This window comes from Triturus cristatus, chromosome 10 (genome assembly GCF_964204655.1).
Source record: "Triturus cristatus chromosome 10, aTriCri1.1, whole genome shotgun sequence".
Taxonomy (NCBI): Eukaryota; Metazoa; Chordata; class Amphibia; order Caudata; family Salamandridae; genus Triturus; species Triturus cristatus.
Genome location: NC_140593.1, coordinates 106,941,279 through 106,959,967, shown reverse-complemented (window position 1 = coordinate 106,959,967; position 18,689 = coordinate 106,941,279). Strand labels below are relative to the sequence as shown.

The following is an 18,689-nucleotide window of genomic DNA, read 5'->3' as shown; positions in this document are numbered from 1 at the left end:
TCCACCGCCATATGATGTAGCCGAGCACTAACTTCCTGCTCTTTCTCATCTTTGTCTAACTGATACTGTTCTGCATTTCGCATCACCGTAATAACACCTTCTCTTTTATTTTTCTTACTCTGTTTGATTTCTTTCTGCTTGGCCTCTTTCCGCCATAACCGGAAGGAATCAAACATGGCCGGCCTAGCCTTCTTTTTAAACAGTTTAGCTTCCAAATTATCTAAAACGGCAGTTTCGAAACTACCATGAGATGGCCAACTAAGGACGCCATCATTTTTAGTGTAGCGGACCCAAAATTCATTATATACGATAGGACCCACGCCATGACGACTATAGAGCTCATAAATTGGAGTTCCAACCGGAGGTATCGGACATGAATCCTCCAGCCGGGAATCCATTCTGCAACATTTGAAAAACCCAAACAAAGTACTACGGCCAGGCATCGTGCACACTAACCGAGTATACAAACTTCAAGGGCTATCGAATTACGATGTCCTCGCAAAAAAAAAATGCAAGACCCTCGGTTTTTGGCAATTGCAATCGTCAAATAAAACCCAACAACTAAGAACCACGAATGCTATGGAACCATGCAAACAACAAAGAAACACTGGGAGCGACCCACAAATACTTAACTGAGAGAACAATGGCGTCACCAAGAAGGCCCGTCTATCGTCTCGCCGTACAAAGGACTACGCCAGGCGCCAAAACAGGTCGACAGTCAGGGCATCGGTCCGTCGCAGCCGTCAGGAGGCGGGGATCTTCGCGGGAAAAGACGTCGGGCCACTTATTTCGACAACTGGATCGATGAAGCGGGGTGCACCTTCCCTCGGAGATTTCACACGAAGTTCCTCACGATCGTCGGGCTTTGGACCGGTACCGTTGATGTCGCCCGAGGTTGGGCACCAACTGAAGGACTGGATTATTCTTAAGACCCAGCGGTGCCAGGGAACAACACCTGAAACCTTCGTGGGTTACCTGTTCTGGTGTACGAAACACAGAGACACGGGACACTTCCAGCGACGTCAGAGATCAGCGTTTATTTACTGCAGGGATACAGAGGTCACAAGAAGTACACAACGTGTAGGTTCTCGGAGACTGCTTCAAATTGTAGAAATGGATCGGTCCTTTTATACAAGTTTTTGCCATAGCACAGTATGGCGAACAAAGGTTACAACTCAGTTCCCACAATAAACTTCAAAAGGGTCGCGTTCATGTTTCAGGAGGCCGGAACACAATTACAACAGTCTTGCCGGTTCCCAACTGTAAAAACATATCTTCTCTGCAATAAACACATTCCATCCTAACCGTAAACGCATTAAGAGAAAGGACGAAAACAGATGCAAACAAAGGACAAGGATGCATAACAGATTAGAAAAGGGGTGTTTGGAGTAATAAGGGAAACTTGATAACGGGATCAAAGGCCTCGTGTCCAATGTATGCATGGCTGAAACAATAGACCGGCGTGGCAAGATGAGCCTCGAGCGGGGCCATCTGCCTTAGCCGTGTCATTTCCCTCATTGTAAAAGTCACCTCAAAGAAACACGTGTCCCTAATGTAAGCTTGGGAGTCCCAGGGTCACGAAGCGGACAAAGTCCGTTCGCTGGCTACTTGAGGGCAAGAAACAAAATGGATGCTGTATCTAAAATGGAACCCGAGGGTTCGGATGAACCAACCCAAAAATAAGACGAACCATACGTGGTTGCGTAGCGAAACTGCGTACACCCACTATACTCGTCATTTGCGGTTCGTAGACATCAAACTCATCCATATTCGTCACCACTCAAAAGTGTCGTTCCGTCCCACACGGAACCTCAAAAGTTCCCAGGGTGGTGAAGGACACCTAGGTGCCGATTCCGATCCGGTAAAAAAAAATACCGTACGACTCGCATCTGTATTTTTTTACGTACGAGTCGCAAAAGTACCGTACAAACTGGCAAGTACGAATGGGACGTGAAAAATAACTACGAATAGTGTTGGGAAAAGTCTACGAGCGTGCGTCGGAAAGTGACCACGTCCGAATATCGTCTGGAAAAGTGTACGAAAGTGATCCGGACAGTTCCACTTACAAATCGTAAAACACAAGTCCGAGCGCGCAAGTACGATCCCGACCGCCCGTCCGAAAACCCAATCGCACGGAAAAAGGCCCGTACGGAGCCAACGCTGAAGCACACAAGTACACGGGTAAATTCATGCCCGTGTATGAGCCGCACAGCCCCCCCCAATACGTCTGCACCGTACACCACCCTGTCCACACTCTACCCCCAGCCCCCCCACCGCATTAACATGCCGTACACCAACACCGAACCCCAGCACCCTCACACACCATCGCGAATGTACGGCGCCTACCTACGCGAAAATCACACATACAGAACCAGGACAGTGGAAAACAGCACAAGGAGGTCCAAAGCGACTCGCACAAACACACAAAACACGTTCACACTAAAAAACACAACTCAATGACTGACCTGCCACATCCAAACTGGCCAACAGAGGCCCCAAACACAACCACCTCTTATAACACACCCATCAAAATTCAAACACAGCCACACCCAACAATGGACCAATAAAAAGGGCCCACACACACAAACCATGAGCCCTTGCAACAGACCGACTGCGGACAGAGCTCACACACAAACCACCCCACAGAACTCATACCATTGCTACCCCGCCACTCACACACCTTCACACAACCTCCCCACAAATATCCCCCTCACCACAGTTACACACATACACATTCACACCCACACACCCACAACCGCCCACACCCCACACCATGCCCACAGACAGGAATCCAAAGCTCACTACGGCGGAGCTGGAGCTCCTCGTCGACGAAGTCATCAGAGTCGAGCCACAGCTGTTTGGAACAATGGTCAGACAGACCAGCATATCTGAAAAATCTGACATGTGGCAGAGGATCGTCGACAAGGTGAATGCTGTAGCGCCCGTTCGAAGGACCAGGCATGAATGCCAAGCCAGGTGGTACGATCTGCGCAGGGCGGTCAAGAGGAAGATTATTGAAGAACATGCCCAGGCCAACATCACTGGAGGGGGGCCGCCCCGCAGATGCGTACAGTACCATCCCTGGGAGGAGAGGGTGATGGCCATGCTACCGACGGTGGGACTACACGGAGTGGACGGAGTCACAGAGCCTGGTGAGTACACAAACAACTCATGTAACTTGGGGGAATGGCAGCCACACCCCAACCACCAGAGGCGCAACTATAGCAAAATTTCGGGGGAGGCTAAGGAAAATTCCCGTGGGGGGATGAATCCTGTAAGCCATAGGCAGAGTGGAGCTGCAGGGGCTGTCAAAGGGGTGAAACAACCACGAGGCCTCATTAACACACAAATGGCCCCTGAAAGACCTGTGAAGTGTTCGGGTGCGGCTGTGAGTTCACCGGGAAGCTGTCTCATCCCGAGCTGCCACACACGACGGGGGTGGGGCTGAAGCCCTGTGAGTCCAATGGGTGTTGCGCGCCTGCCAACCACAACAAATGCACGCACCCACCCCCAAGCACTCACCGCACACAACCACACTCAACAACCATGGCCATGCCACGAACGTCACCATTCACCCTTCACAAATCAAGGCAAGGCCATGTCCAAGGCCACAATAACCACAAATACAAGACAGGATGTCCGGGAGGCTGGGAGGGTGGGCCCCACACAACACATCGTGAAAATGAGACGCAGACACCAATGTCCCAGCCCATATGGCATAGGGACATACCCATGCACAATGCACAGGGACTGGCAAACTACTAACAAGGTTGCTGACACTGGGCCCTGCTGTATGCAGCACAAGGACCTCCTGGGACCACTGTACACTCAAACACCAAATCCACAAGCACAGGCATCCAGCACAGGAACCCACACACACTGTCATGCCAGCACACACCATGAGGGGACACACACATCACCTGGGAGACCCAATGACGACTCACACAACACACCACAGCACGCCAGGTCACCCCCCCCCACAAGCACACACCCCCGGGGCAGGCAACGGATGCACCCACTCCCACAATGGACATGTGACACAACAAGACAAATCCGGAGCCAAGTAAGCATCAGAGCCAGGCGGCCAACTACAGCCAACTTCCGGGGGGGGGGGCAGTAAAAGATTGGGGGGGGGGGCAAATCAACCAGCCCTAGGCAGAGTGGCTGTAAGAATGGGTGAAAACACAACAAAAGCCGAATGTTCGAGTAAATGGTCTAGCATACACCTGTGAAGTTCTCGGGTCCGGATGCAAGTAGACGGACGCCAGCCCGCGAGGCTGTCTCAGCCGGCCTGACACACATGCCGGGGGGGGGCACATGCCCGGTTAGCCCAATGGGTGTTGCGCGCCTGATCAGAGCCAACTATCTACAGGCCACACACTCAGGAGAACATCCCAATCTGTCCACCGCAACATACCCATCCCCAAGTGGACACTGAGAGGAATGCCAGGGACATGCAAATACCTGGGGGAACTGTGTCAACTTGAATATGTATGAAACATGGATGTGGCATGAAACAGCATTAACACTGTCCCTCTCTCACACACAGGGCGACGTCGACGATCTCCCCCCAACACTGGGGGGGGAAGATTCACAGTCCCAGGCACCGCGTGACGACGATCCAACCGGCAGCGACGACTCTCACCACGCCGTGGATGACCCCGACCAACCTGGCCCCTCTGGTGTACAAGCTCCTGCAGCACCTGCGTCAGGTACATCTGTGCCAACCACCACCCCCATTCCCGCCACATCCCAGGACACACCCAGGATCCCTGCTCGCACTGAACAACACAGCCAGTCTGACCGGGAGGCACAACGGTCTGCGGGCACCCAGGAGGAGGCAGACAACCCTGCCGATGCCATCCCTCAGGGGTCCCGTAGACCCGATGTGCCAACAACGGCAGGCCAGGCACGTGTGGGCAGGGGTGGTGGGAGTGGAGGTAGGCGGAGGCGCGAAGCTGACCAGCCAGCTCAGGAGCCCGGTATGGCCCACCTACGCAACATCCTGGACTCATACCGGCGTGACACCAGAGGCATCGACCAGGTCGTGGTCATACTTTCCGGGATGCAGGGGACCCTCGATGAGATCAAGGACCTGCAGGTCGAGCATCATGCCAGTCACCAACAACAACTAGGACGGATAGAGGCAAGACTGGCTGAGCTCCTGGCGGTGCACAGGGACGTGGGACAATCACTCCGTCAGATCGCCCAAAGTCTGGCAAACCCTCCCTGTGCCACCAGGCGTAGACCAGCACCAGAGACAGGGAGGGAGGAGGAGGAGGATTCATCTGACGGAGCGTCCCTAGCATCGTCAAGGCCTGCATCTGAGGGTCCCCGGAGGAAAGTGGGTCATCCACGTAAGAGACCGTGAGAGTCAGCGGACCATCCCCATCTCCCAGGTCACCTGGCCTGGCACCTGGCCCTCGGGCGCAACAGCAGCACCTCACCCAATGACATTCTCTGCCACATGGACTTGCTGGTCACAGTCTGACCAATGATGACCAACACTGTGGTCTGGACTCTGATGACTTCCGATGCCAAGGATGCCATCTCACCCAGTGAACTTTGGATTCCATTCCCCCGGTAGTGCACCTTAGCACATCCACCAAAAGACTCACCCCACCAAAAATAAAGTCACATTGTTCTGCACATGAGATGTTGCTGTCATTTTGCATTATTCCACGACATATGTGTGTGGAAATGTCTAAGTATGCGTGAGTGTTGAACCAACTCCAGCCATCCATCCCCTGGGAACAGAGTCTGGTACAGGACACACATGGGTCACAAGGTATCATACAATGTAGGCATGGAGCACCACACTCACCTGTGATGGCCTCTGGCTGCTGAGGGGGGGCTTGCTAAACTGTGCGGACAGAACTATTTGGGAGATCATCATCAAGGCGTAGAGGCCAAGGCCCATGTGGAGGTACCTGGGGAGGGAGTCCCAGGAATGGGTGGGAGAACTATGTCCTGTATGCTGGAGTACGGTGGATGAGAAGAACGGGGGCCAGGGAAAGGTTGGATGCACGGAGATGGACCAACGGGATCTAGGATGACTGACGTACAAGGTTGGTGTGGGGTCGGGTTTGTGGACTGCCTCCTGAGTGTGGGTAGGGTGTGCGGAGGACATCCTGCAGCAGACAGTGATCCATTCCAGTCAGCTATGGTGGACGGTGAGGTGGCTGGGGCGCAGGGTGTAGAAGCTGAGGTGTGCAGATGCCCCCTGGAAGTGTACCAGTGTCCTTGGAGTGTGGATGTACTTGCTTCGTAGAGGGCAGGGCAGTATATGAGATGGATGTCGTCATGGACCTCTGGGATGGCCTGTCGTAACTTGGAGTGGATCTATCTGTGGATCATGTGCATGATGCAGAGTGCGTAGCAGCATGGGGTACAGATGCTGTGGACTAGCATGGCAAATGTGAGCGAGCAAAACATGATGCACAACATCTTGTGAGTGTGGCCACTGTGTGCCTGTGCAGGGCCTGCAGCAGCAGGTGCCATCCCCCTGCCAAATGGCCCATCTTGCACAAAAACACTAGGATGTCAGAAGGGCAACTGCAACAGGCGCATGTGTAAAGTGAGGAGTGTCCAGTGTCACATGGCACACCCAGAGACAATGCATGCCCAATCCCCAAAGAACCATTACACAGGATCAGGAAACTGAAGGTCGACCTGCGCACTGGAGACACACCCTCAGCAACTGGTGATGGCCCATTGTGTGGTTGACCTCGCTAAAAAACATACACGACCATGTACTACATGCCCAATAGGGAGCCAAATCCATGAGCAACTGCATGCATGTCGCTAAACTACACAGGGACTCCCATGCATTATCTACAGCAAGTATGCCAGAGATGCCGCATGCCAAGTGGCAAGAGACCAGCATTGACAGAGACGAGGCACCTTGGAGTGTGACGAACACCTATAATTACTCAGGCTCACACTGAGGGAAATGCATACATTGGAACAGAATCAAAGGTCATTCGGCTGAACATGTGTGACCCACACTGGACACCCCCTGCAACACACAGATGTGGTAATTCCTACTGAGCTGGCACACAAGTGAAGGGGTTGACCTCACACCCCTTGCTGCACACGGCGTGTCTACAATTCCACATTGAGCCTCATATGGGGATGTCCCACAACATGTCCAGCATGCCCATCCCGCACGTTAGACACACATTGATGCCTTCATCAGAATCCACAATCCATGACAGATGACTGTCGGGAAGGTTGACTATCAAGTAATGGGGGCCATGCAACACGTCACGTGGCCCATGGTGAGTCGACATGTATGCATGGTAACACAACATGCACAGGAGCAGTACCCACATATCACAAACTCGTACCACCCACAAAAGGCCTTGCCGCACTCCTTACCAAAAAAGACTTCTCACCGTCTCTGTGCATGTAACTCTGATCCAGCACACGTTGGAAAAATCATGAGGAATAGCAGGAGTGCAATGATGACATGAGCAGACGACAGCCGCAGGAACCTGGGGAGGACAGACACACAAGTCAGCGAGGAGCTAGTAATCCGCACATATGTATGTGCACCCTACAGGATTGATGTTGTCACCATGGGAATAATGATTTTTGTGCACCTGCACAAATATGGGGTATGACATTTGCACTTGTATGACACATCAGAACACACCTCCAAGTAACTTGGCACACAGTCAGCTCGACACACACATTGCAACACATGCCACACAAGGCACTAGGTGTGCACACTCAGACACAGGAACTCACCATTATGAGAAGAAGTTGCGGATCAGCTGACTCCGGATGTCCTCATCCTCATCCTCATCCTCATCCTCACTTGCCCCGTGCCCAAGCCCTTCATCCTCCACGGGTGGATGATCTTGCTCATCAGGATCCAGGATGAGTGGCACGGCCTTCTCCACTGCCATGTTGTGCAGCATGCAGCACACAAGGAAGATTTTGCAGACCTTCACCGGGGAATACGGGAGGGCGCCGCCGGTCTTGTGCAGGCACCTGAATCTGCTCTTCAGGAGTCCAAACGTCCTCTCAATCATGCGCCTCGTCTGCCCATGGGTGTTGTTGTACCGGTGTTCGGCGGCTGTTCTGGGGTTGCGGAGAGGCGTCATCAGCCATGGCATGTTGGGATAGCCAGCGTCCCCTACATGGAACCATCATGGACAGAAGTGGGTCAGGAGAAGCAGAAAGACATGAAGAAACGGCTAAATACAGGACTAACAGATCATACCCACCAACAAGACATGCACGTTCGTTGCGCAGCTGCAGCATCCTTTCGGGCACCCTGCTACGCCTCATGATGTATGCATCGTATGCTGATCCTGGAAAACGTGAACAGACATGGGATATCATCATGTTGGCAAGACACACCACAAGGGCATTAATGGAGTGGTAATGCTTGCAGTTATGGAAGGCTACCTCCTGTGCGTATGGTGGCACCAAAGCCACATGTGTCCCATCAATGGCCCCAATGACATGGGGCATCCCTCCCAGGGCATAGAACTCACCCTTGACACCTGTCAACTGCTCACAAGTTGGAAAGGCAATGAATTCATCAAGGTGTACCAACATGGCCTCTAACACATCATGCAGGACATGGCTGAACATGGTCTGGGACATACCACCTACATCAGCTATAGTCAATTGAAACGTACCGGTGGCAAAGAAATGTAGGGCTGCCATCACCTTCATCTTGGGTGTCAGTGTAGTAGGATACCTGTGTCGCGGTTGGAGGTGTTGCTCAAGCCTTGTGGTCAAGTCGTCAATCAACGGTTGGGTGAAGCGGCAGCGGCGTATACAGTCACGTTCCCTCATGGCAGCCAAATCTGGCATTGTTCGGGGGAGAGGCGGTGCCCTGCAGAAATTTGGAAGGAATAACGAAGATTGAGTACAGCAATACACCACTGTCAGTGAACTGAGCACATATTCAACAGCTAATGCACATATGCGACATACAGAGTCTGTACTGTGCAATGCATCCAGGACTCGTATGCCAGCCAGGTGACACCCCTAACAACAGTCAGCTACACACGTGGGTGCGCAAGGTCAACATGACATGACATGGAACTAGCTGTGGGCCAGTGTAAGTGAAGAGGCTGACGCATGACAGGACTGACAGACATCCAAATATGTGCATTAGAAGGGTGTATTATCACACAGACCGGTTGCGGGACACTAGAGGCACAGGTCGCATGTCCTTGAAACAGGACAGTCCACACACCTTGGCAGGAAGGGGGACATGTCAGGTATGATGACACATACATTGAGACTACGCAGAATAGTCCTTGTCTCGCAAGTGCATGTGCAATGCACACATACACCCGTTACGTCTGATTCCACATGTGGCCTGGTGTGCGTAATAGTGTGCCGTGCCCATCGACACGCACACACATGTTGGATGCAGCAAATGCAGCATGTCACGGAACTCATACAGCTAGCTCATGGGATCACATGACACTCACATGACATAGTCACAACGTGCAATGCCGGTAGTAACATTTGAGGTGTCATTAACCGTGTCCCTGGCATCGGTGGACAGTTGCGGGTGCAGGTGACCGTGCCATGCCAGTGATGCAGTGCTCGACTGTCCCCAGTGAGTAGCTCCTCTCTATCGATTTGGGACCAGTAAATTTCTGTTGTGTCATGCTCCCCATTGTTTCCCAGTGGCATGGTGGGTAAACCAACTGTGTGCTGCAGGGCCTACTTATGTTTGTAGTTTTGAAGATGTCACCCATGTTGGCGTTAATGCTATGCGCTGTGTCCTATGTAGATTGGACTCATGTGTCATGTGTATACAGGTGTCTGGTCATGTCCTGTCTCTTCACCTTGGCCACAGCATCGTCGGGGGAAACAGAGGGAGACACTGGCACGGACGTGGGGGGGGGGGGGGTAGCCAGCACCGGGGCCACCAGTGCTGGGGAGTCTGGCACAGCATGTGGCACGGAGGCCGAGGGGAGTCAGGCGGAAGACCCGTCCAGTCCCAACACCGACTATGACGCTGACCGGTCCGAGGCTGAGCCCCCAGAGGGGGCGGAGGCTGCCCCCAGTGCTGAAGGCAGCACTCCTTCCCTCGGCGCACCCTCCATTCTCATCACCGCCCCCCCAGTTGCTCGGGTCCCTTGTGTCCGTGCTAGGCGACAACAGGTGCGTGAGAGACGGCAAGGAGGTGTATGCAAGGGGTGAAGGGTGCACTTCCACTTCGGATCATTCTGTGGTGTGTAGGCACATTCAAGTGCATGGTGCTTGTTACATGCACGCTCATGACGTGGCTTGTATACTGAAGTGGATTCGTGTGCCAGTCATGACCCCATCTTGTGCGCTGCTTGCTAACGGCAATTATGTGCTATTCAATGCAGTAGCTTGCTGTGGGATGCTTCCGGCAATTTCTGAGATCGTGACTGTATCACTACGAGTGGTTCTCTGTCATTTCGCCTTTTCCCACCCCCGCATGTCCGGCTGGATGTATCCATCTGGCCTCCCATTGCAACCTTGGAAGCGGAGTTCAACAAGATGAGCAGTATAAGGGCTCCATTGTCTCAAACACAAGTCGTGTTGACTTCTTCCCGAGAAACATTTGGCCTTCACGAAGATCACACGCCCACAGAGGTGCAAGAGGCTTATTAACACTGATCTCCCACTACATATTTTGAACTCGGATTCAGACTATCTTTCATGCCTCGTCAACAGGTGGCCTGGCAGTCATTTTTTACATTGTGGTCTCCGGCCTCGTGACCTCCTTTCAAACTCTGTTTGGTGTGCTCCCCGCATTTCATCATTCGCTTTTGTCTACCGTCTTCGGAGGTGTCCCTTTGCTTGTCGCCCTCGTAGCTGGGGTGCCATAATAGATCAGCGTACTACGCTGTGGCTTCACCTCTTGCGTTACAAGACAGCATGCACCGGCTGCTCCATCTTCGGAACATGATGCTTGAATTATACGGCACTCTGCCGCTGGCGACCTTAAGCAGTGCCTATGGATTGTCCTTCCGGTTTCCCTTCTTTCCCTGCGTGCAACCTGTCTTTCATTGCCTCGACTGTCCATTCGAATGGGCTCTGGATGTGTGCCTGTGTAACTCGGTGCCTCCTGACCCGGATTTGGATGGACTGATGTGCCCCTTAGTGGCTCATGAGTTGGACTGTTCTGGCGTCAGTGTCATGGCCTGTGCTGCTGCACATGGAGTCCTGGGGAATTGGGACATCCGAACAGCAGCAAATGAGTTCTTAACCAGGAGTTATCTTGATGTCCCCACCTGTTGTCCACAAGTTGTGCTGGATGGCCCGATTGTTGAGGAACACGTGTGTTCTTTCCCCCTGCTTAACTGGATGGCAGACAATTTTTCGGAACGTGCAGATGATTTCCTCTTGGAAGCTGTTGCAACTTATAGTGCCTATGCCTTGATGGATGAACTGGTGCATCCGTCGATGTGATATTCTCCTCCCCTATTACATGGTTGTTTTCCCTGCAACATCGTTCAGGTGTGACATTTCTTTTCTGACTTTTTCGCTTCCCTTCTATGGACTTCCAGTTCATGCCCTTCGTTCCGTTCTATCAAACTTGAACTCTGCGTTCTCGAATTAGCGCCCCTAATGGATTTATTTTATTTTATTTTATTTTATGGGTTTGTACCGCGCTGGAATCGACTCCCAAAGGAGTATCTCCGCGCCTTAGGTCGACCATAATGCAAGAGGAAAAGAAGGTCCAAGCAGTATATCATATTAGTTTTGAAATAGGAAAGTGTTTAATTGTTTCCTGAAAGGGAGGTGATCATCACAGAGCCTCAAAGATATTGGGAGGCTATTCCATAGAGTTGGACCAGCAACTGATAGGGCTCTGTCTCCCTGTCTTGCTTTTTTTACTCTGGGTACACATAACAGAGCCTGCTCACTGGATCTCAGAGAGCGCAAGGGTACATAGGGGCAAAATTTGTTGGACAGATATGCAGGGCCTCTCCCATGCAAGCATTTATGTATGACACAGCAGATTTTAAACTTCACCCTCTGTTTGATAGATAGCCAATGAAGCTTGTTAAGTAGAGGTTTGGAGGGAGTACGAGGGGGCCGATTTAGGACAAGGCGAGCAGCGGTGTTCTGGACTACCTGGAGTCTAGAAGTTACTCCTTCATTTGCTGCCAACAATAGTCCATTACAATAGTCTAACCTACTTAGTACTAAAGCCTGTATCAAAGTTTTTCTAGTAGAATCTGGCAGCAAAGGGAACACTTTCCGCAGCAAACCAATAATGTGGAAACAAGAGCCCACCACTTGGTTGCCGTGATGTTTTAGGGAAAGCTCCTGGTCCAGTCGGACCCCTAGATTTTTCACTACCTGCCTAGGCTCAGGGACTGGGCCAAGGTCTTGAGGCCACCAGTCAGGAGTCCACAGGAGTTTGGCCTCCCCGAACAGCATCACTTCCGTCTTTGCAACATTGCATTGCAGGAAGTTAGATGCCATCCAGTGAGCCACTGCTTTCATCCCCTGGGCAGTCATTCCTAACCTCGGCAGTAAGGGTTTTAAAAGGAAAGAGGAGTTGGGTGTCATCCGCGTATGACACTGGGATGAAACCATGGGATCTCATGATGTCAGCTAGGGGGGCCACGTAGATGTTAAAAAGAGTAGGGCTCAGACAGGAGTCCTGTGGTACCCACTTAGAGATCTCCCTCTCCTCTGACCGATATATCCCCAAAGTGACCCTTTGGGTGCGGTCTGTTAGGAAACTCCTCAACCAGGCTAAAGCCTTGTCTTCCAAGCCGATGTTAACTAGCCTGGTGGCCATGATGTTATGTGACACTGTGTCAAACGCCGCGGACAGATCCAACAGAACCAGGATAACAGAGTAGCCTTTATCCTGGAACATGTGTAGATCATCCGCGACTGACAACAAGGTGGTCTCAGTACTGTGTCTTGGCCTAAAACCTGACTGGGAGGAGTCTAGCCCACCTGTCATTTCGATATAATTTGACAGGTGTCGATTTACAAATTTCTCTATTATTTTACCCAAAAAGGGGAGAAGCGAAATAGGTCTTAGATTAGACAGTTCCGTCCAGGGGATGGCGTGTTTTTCCTCAGTGGTCTTACCAAAGCCCTTTTCCAATCTAAGGCAACCTTCCCTGTACTAAGGGAAATGTTGACCAGATTCTGAATTTCAGGTCCTAAAACATCTGCCAGCATAGGCATAATACGTGCAGGAATGGAGTCTAAGGGGCTGCCACTCTTAATTTGAGTAATCATTGAGACTACCTCTTCTAAGGAAATAGGGGGAAAACTTGTAAGGCACTAAGTAGGTTGTACTTGTCGTATAATATTCTGAGAGATATTGTTTCCTCCAGCAGCAATTGTATTTGAAACCATAATCCTGTCATAGATCCCATCTATCTTCTTCTTGAAAAATAGAGAGATCTCATCACAGAGATCCTGGGACGTAACCTCTGCAGTCTCACAGACCACTGGCTTGGTAAAAGTTTGTAAAATATTATACAAAACTCTAGAGTCTTTCCCAGCCGCTGTTAGTTGTGCTGCAATATGATTTTTACGGGCCGTTCTAATGGCCTTGTGATATATCTTGAGAGAAGTTCTATGCTGTTCTTTATCATCAAGTCTTTGGGACTGCCTCCATAACTTTTCCAGTTTTCTGGTTTTTTGTTTCAAAGATCTTAAATCCTCAGAGAACCAGACTTCTTGCTTATTTGCCAGGCGCGGTTTATATACTTTCTGCGGGATAATGGCATTGATTACTACTCTGACCGTCTCCTCAAATCTGTCAAGGGCAGTTACTACGTCCTCTGTGGAATTCTCAGACAGGGAGGTTTTATACTTCTCTCTAAAGGCTTCCATGGTGAGTTTATGCCAAGGTCTCCTCTTACTAGCCAAGGCGATCTGTGTTCGTGGCTTATACATGGAGGCAGTATGAAATTTTAAAATAAAATGATCTGTCCACTCTACCTGTGTAGGTGTCATGCATTTAATGGAGGATGAGTTCGACAGAACTAAGTCCAAAGTGTGACCTGCCTCATGAGTGGGCCCATAGTTAATCTTTTTAAGTCCCAGAGAGTCTAGATCCATTAGAAGAGTTTTTGCCTCTGTACATATCTCGGACTCACTATGTACGTTAAAATCCCCCACCAACAGGAAGTCCTGGTTTTCTTGTACATACGGTGCTAAGGCCTCTATGAGTGCAACAGAGAAATTCCCACTTGGGCCTGGTGGACGATATACCAATGCTCCCTTCCTTTGTTCCCTGGGTATTGAATTAATTTTAAAAATTATTAATTCCATCTCGGGTGTACATATTTCATCGAGGATAATGATGTTCAGTTCCTCCTTATGAACAATCGCCACTCCACCTCCTATTCGTTAGGACGGTCTAGCCTGACTATTTTATATCCCAACGGGATACCCAATGTAACGGCTGGGACAGAGTGAGGCTTAAGCCATGTTTCTGTTAAGAAACAAAGATCGGGTTTCTCAGTAGATATGAGATCCCATACCTGGGTGGCATGCTTCGCTAATGAGCGAATATTACAGAGCAGGTTTTTACTCCCCAGGGGGAGACTATCCATTGTGTGAATCATCGGGACAGTTTTTTGCACTTTAGAGTCCAAGCCAACTGGCTCATTCAATTGGTTACTTTCCTCCCCAAGGAGATGAAATTGTGTATGACATACCTGACAGGTAAATGGGCCTTCTGAAGTGATTCCCCTAGTTGCATTACATATCCTCGGGAGGTGATTACGCATATCCATCAATACCTGAGAGGTATATGTTCTCCGGTTACCGGACGTGGTCTCTGTGGTGTGTAAGCGATTCTCCATAGCCCCCTGGCCCTGGCCCCCTCCAGTCGCGGACGGGCGCAGACGGGCTAGTCTTTGGCTCGTCTTAGGCGCAGGAATAGGCGCCATACTGCGCGCAAACGCTGCGCGCTAGAGGCGACGAGTGGCTAAATAGCCTTCGAGTAAATGGAAGCTAGAGCGCTAACCGCTCGCCTTCCTGTGTGGGCCTGTCACTGTCCCGCCCTCCGCACCCGTGATTGGCTAATGGGTCGGACCGGGCGAGTAAGCACTGTTTAAACTTTAGAGCGGCATCTAATCCCTTTGTGCGTGCGTGAATGTATTTTTAAACAGCGTGATACTAAATATCTGACATCAGGAGGTCCCTACAACAGATTCACCAATTACAAGGTAAAAAGATTTTTTTTAAACGTTTCCTCTTGTCAAATATACAAGATACACAGCAAACAATTATTTCCTCTGCAGAGATGGCGCCAAGCGGGGTCGGGACTAGCTGCCACCTTTGTCCTTACCGCAAAATTCGGAGCCTCCTCGCAGCCTAAATAGCCCTCGAGTAAATGGAAGCTAGAGCGCTAACCGCTCGCCTTCCTGTGTGGGCCAGTCACTGTCCCGCCCTCCGCACCCGTGATTGGCTAATGGGTCGGACCGGGCGAGTAAGCACTGTTTAAACTTTAGAGCGGCATCTAATCCCTTTGTGCGTGCGTGAATGTATTTTTAAACAGCGTGATACTAAATATCTGACATCAGGATGGAGGACTTTTGCAGGAGATGGGACTAGATGATCCTGTGATGTGATACCACTGAGCTGATCTGTACGGTGGGGGGTCCCCCGTTCTAGCTTAGGGACCTGCTATTAGTCGAATGATACTACTATTAGTTTTCTGCCGACAGGAAGACTGCTGTTTCCACTGTCAGTTTCTTAAGATTGCTCCTTTCAATGTCTATGATATTGCAACAATGCTGATGTTTCTGGCCTTGACCATTTGTATGCTTGTGTTGGCCACAGTCCTGCATCTTAGGACGCGAGGTTCATTGTTTGTACTCATTAAACTCTACCTTGTCTGTGTCTATTCTGTTGTGGACTGATCTGTGAATCATGACGCACAGCTATGTATGATTCACACCAGTCATGGGGATGTTGTAGGTCGCTTGTTCTGGCTTGTCTATACATTGGGACTGCCAGGCCCAACCTCGGATATCGAATGGGACACTTAGCTAGTCAGATGTGGGGTTCTGGGTTCTGAGGGGAGTTTGTGGTACGCCAAACATGTCTCCTTCATGCCAGGCACCGCACCCCCTGTGGTGGGGTCGGCCGTCCCTGCAGCCACGACACCTACCCGTGCCCCTCCTGTCCCTGTGGTGCCTGGTTCTTCCCCCCACATGATGCCCCCACTTCTGTGGATAATATGGTACAGTGTATTGTGCAGGCGAGCCTGGGGAGACGCGTCCCTACGTGCCCCCCCCCCCCGGTGCTTCACATCTGGTGTGGGCTATGGGCTTGTGGAATGGTGTACTGTGGCTACTTTCCTTCGAGATGCTGTATGTGGTTGTTATTTTCTCGTTTGCACACTGTTTCTATTCTGCTGTTGCTGCTGGTGCTGCTGATCCATGGGTTGGGGTGGTGATGATGTGTTGGGTGTCTGGTAAATGCTGTTGTGTCCTGCTCATGGGGTGGACCCTGGTATCTGCATGCCGTCACATGGTGTCTGCATATATTCGTGGGTCATGTTGGCTCTTACTGCACTGTGACATTGTCCCAAGGTGTGTTCCTTCCTGTGTGGCACCTGTCATCTTCCTTGCATGGTGTTTCCCAATTGTTGTGCTGAGCTGTGTCAACATTGCCTCGGTGTGTGACACATCCCTTCGACTTTGGCCATGCATGCTCTGCAATGTCTCCACCTGCATCGTTTGTGGCATTCTTGCTGGTCACTGTACTTCTGTATGGCGTATAATGACATGACTTCATGTGGACATTTTCCGTTTTCCGCACTTTGCATGTGTGTATTCCCTGCCTCACACACATGTGTTGCGTGTTCTGCTGCGTATTTGGGCACATGCCTGACAATTGTGGGCATTGTATCTGTGTGTACTCCACCCTTTCACTTCCATGGGGGGCATCTGCTTGTTGGCTGCCCCGGCACCTGTGCATTCCTCTCATTCGTGGACAGTGCGTGACAGTGTGTGTTCCCTTTGGCTCGCATTGTTTAGTGGTGTTTGACATGAGGGTGCAGTCTTGTTGCAAAATCTCAGTGTGTGTATTGTGCTGCCTCAGCCAGGGGTGGGTATGCATGTGTAATTTGTCCTCACACCCACATGTGGTGTGTCATGCAGTGGGGGTAGGCCGACCATCCTCCTGGGAGTGGGACACTGCTGTCAGTGATGAGTTGTTATGGCACTATCGTCATTGTCCTGAGTTAGTGATACGTACATTCACCCATGGAGCTGTGGTAATCTGATGATGGTGTTGGCACCCCCATGTCTCTGTCCACTGCTGGGGGTCCTCGGCACCCACCCCTCCTGTGTCTGGGCACTGCTGGGAGTGATGAGAACACACCCCTCCTGCGTCTGGGCACTGCTGGGAGTGATGGGAACACACCCCTCCTGCGTCTGGGCACTGCTGGAAGTGATTGGCACACACCCCTATGTATCTGTCCACTGCCTGGGTGGGGCCCGTGCCCCTGGGGCGCCCCAACTTTGGGGGTGCGGCCCGTTCACATGCCTTTGGGACGTGGGTGCGGCCGTACCGGCGTAGTTTGTGTGACGTAGGGGTGGGCGTGGTGTGTGCCGTCCCCACGCGCTGATGGCCTGGGTGGGGCCCGTGCCCCTGGGGCGCCCCAACTTTGGGGGTGCGGCCTGTTCACATGCCTTTGGGACGTGGGTGCGGCCGTACCGGCGTAGTTCGTGTGACGTAGGGGTGGGCGTGGTGTGTGCCGTCACCACGCGCTGATGGCCTGGGTGGGGCCCGTGCCCCTGGGGCGCCCCAACTTTGGGGGTGCGGCCCGTTCACGTGCCTTTGGGATGTGGGTGCGGCCGTACCGGCGTAGTTCGTGTGACGTAGGGTGGGCGTGGTATGTGCCGTGCCACCATTGTGGTGGTGACGGGTACGCGTCCACGTCCACTTCCGTTGTGGCGGGACGTGGGATTGGTGGACACGCCCCCCGAAGTGACAAGTCTATGGTGGCAAGTGCTGTGCATGCTGTTGTAGTTATTTGTGGGGTTTGGGTTGTGATTCCTGGCCCTTGCACACACACACACCCCCCTTTGCACCTGGGGGTTGTTCTGACCTTCTGCGGCGTCTGCGTCGGTTTCTGTATACGAGGTGGTAGGCTATGAGGGCCGGGACGACGCGTAGGTTGGGGTCCATCGCTGTCCCTGGCGTGCCGGGGCTCCTTGTTCGCGGCGTCCTCACTTTCCCGGCAGTTTTTGGCTCCCGTAAAAACTGCAGCGTGCGGAGTGACGTCGGCACGAATCGTACTTGCTGGTCCGTGAAACGCTGCCTGACTCCGTCCGGATGTCGCATGTGCGGCGTCCCGACTGTGATTCGTATGTACAAATTTTGCCGGTCGGTGTTTTTTCCGACTCGGCCGGAAATGGTGTGTCTGTGCAAATCGTACTTGCGAGTTTGTAAGGTGTTTTTCCTGGGTGCCATTCGGACGGCAAAAACGCTCCGTCCGACCATTCGTACACGGGTTTTACAAGATCGGAATCGACCCCCTAATAGGAGGAAATGCCTTCTTCAACCCTTCTAGAAAATCCTTGATAACTAGGATTTTGAAAAAAGATGTTTGGAAAGACATTTTCTGTAGGCAGTAAGAGGTGCCAGGTAAACCTTTATACAAGAGAATTGTAAGCCAGATTTTTCAAAAATCGAGTAAGTATGGAATAATGACATCTTCCTGGCAAGTTGTA

General features: G+C 51.6%; 1 protein-coding gene across 1 annotated transcript in view; it reads right to left on the bottom strand.

The window, feature by feature from the left end:
- The window catches only part of ZCWPW2 (zinc finger CW-type and PWWP domain containing 2), a 1,218,481-nt gene that overhangs the window by 1,014,745 nt on the left and 185,047 nt on the right, over nucleotides 1–18,689 (bottom strand). The window lies entirely within an intron of this gene.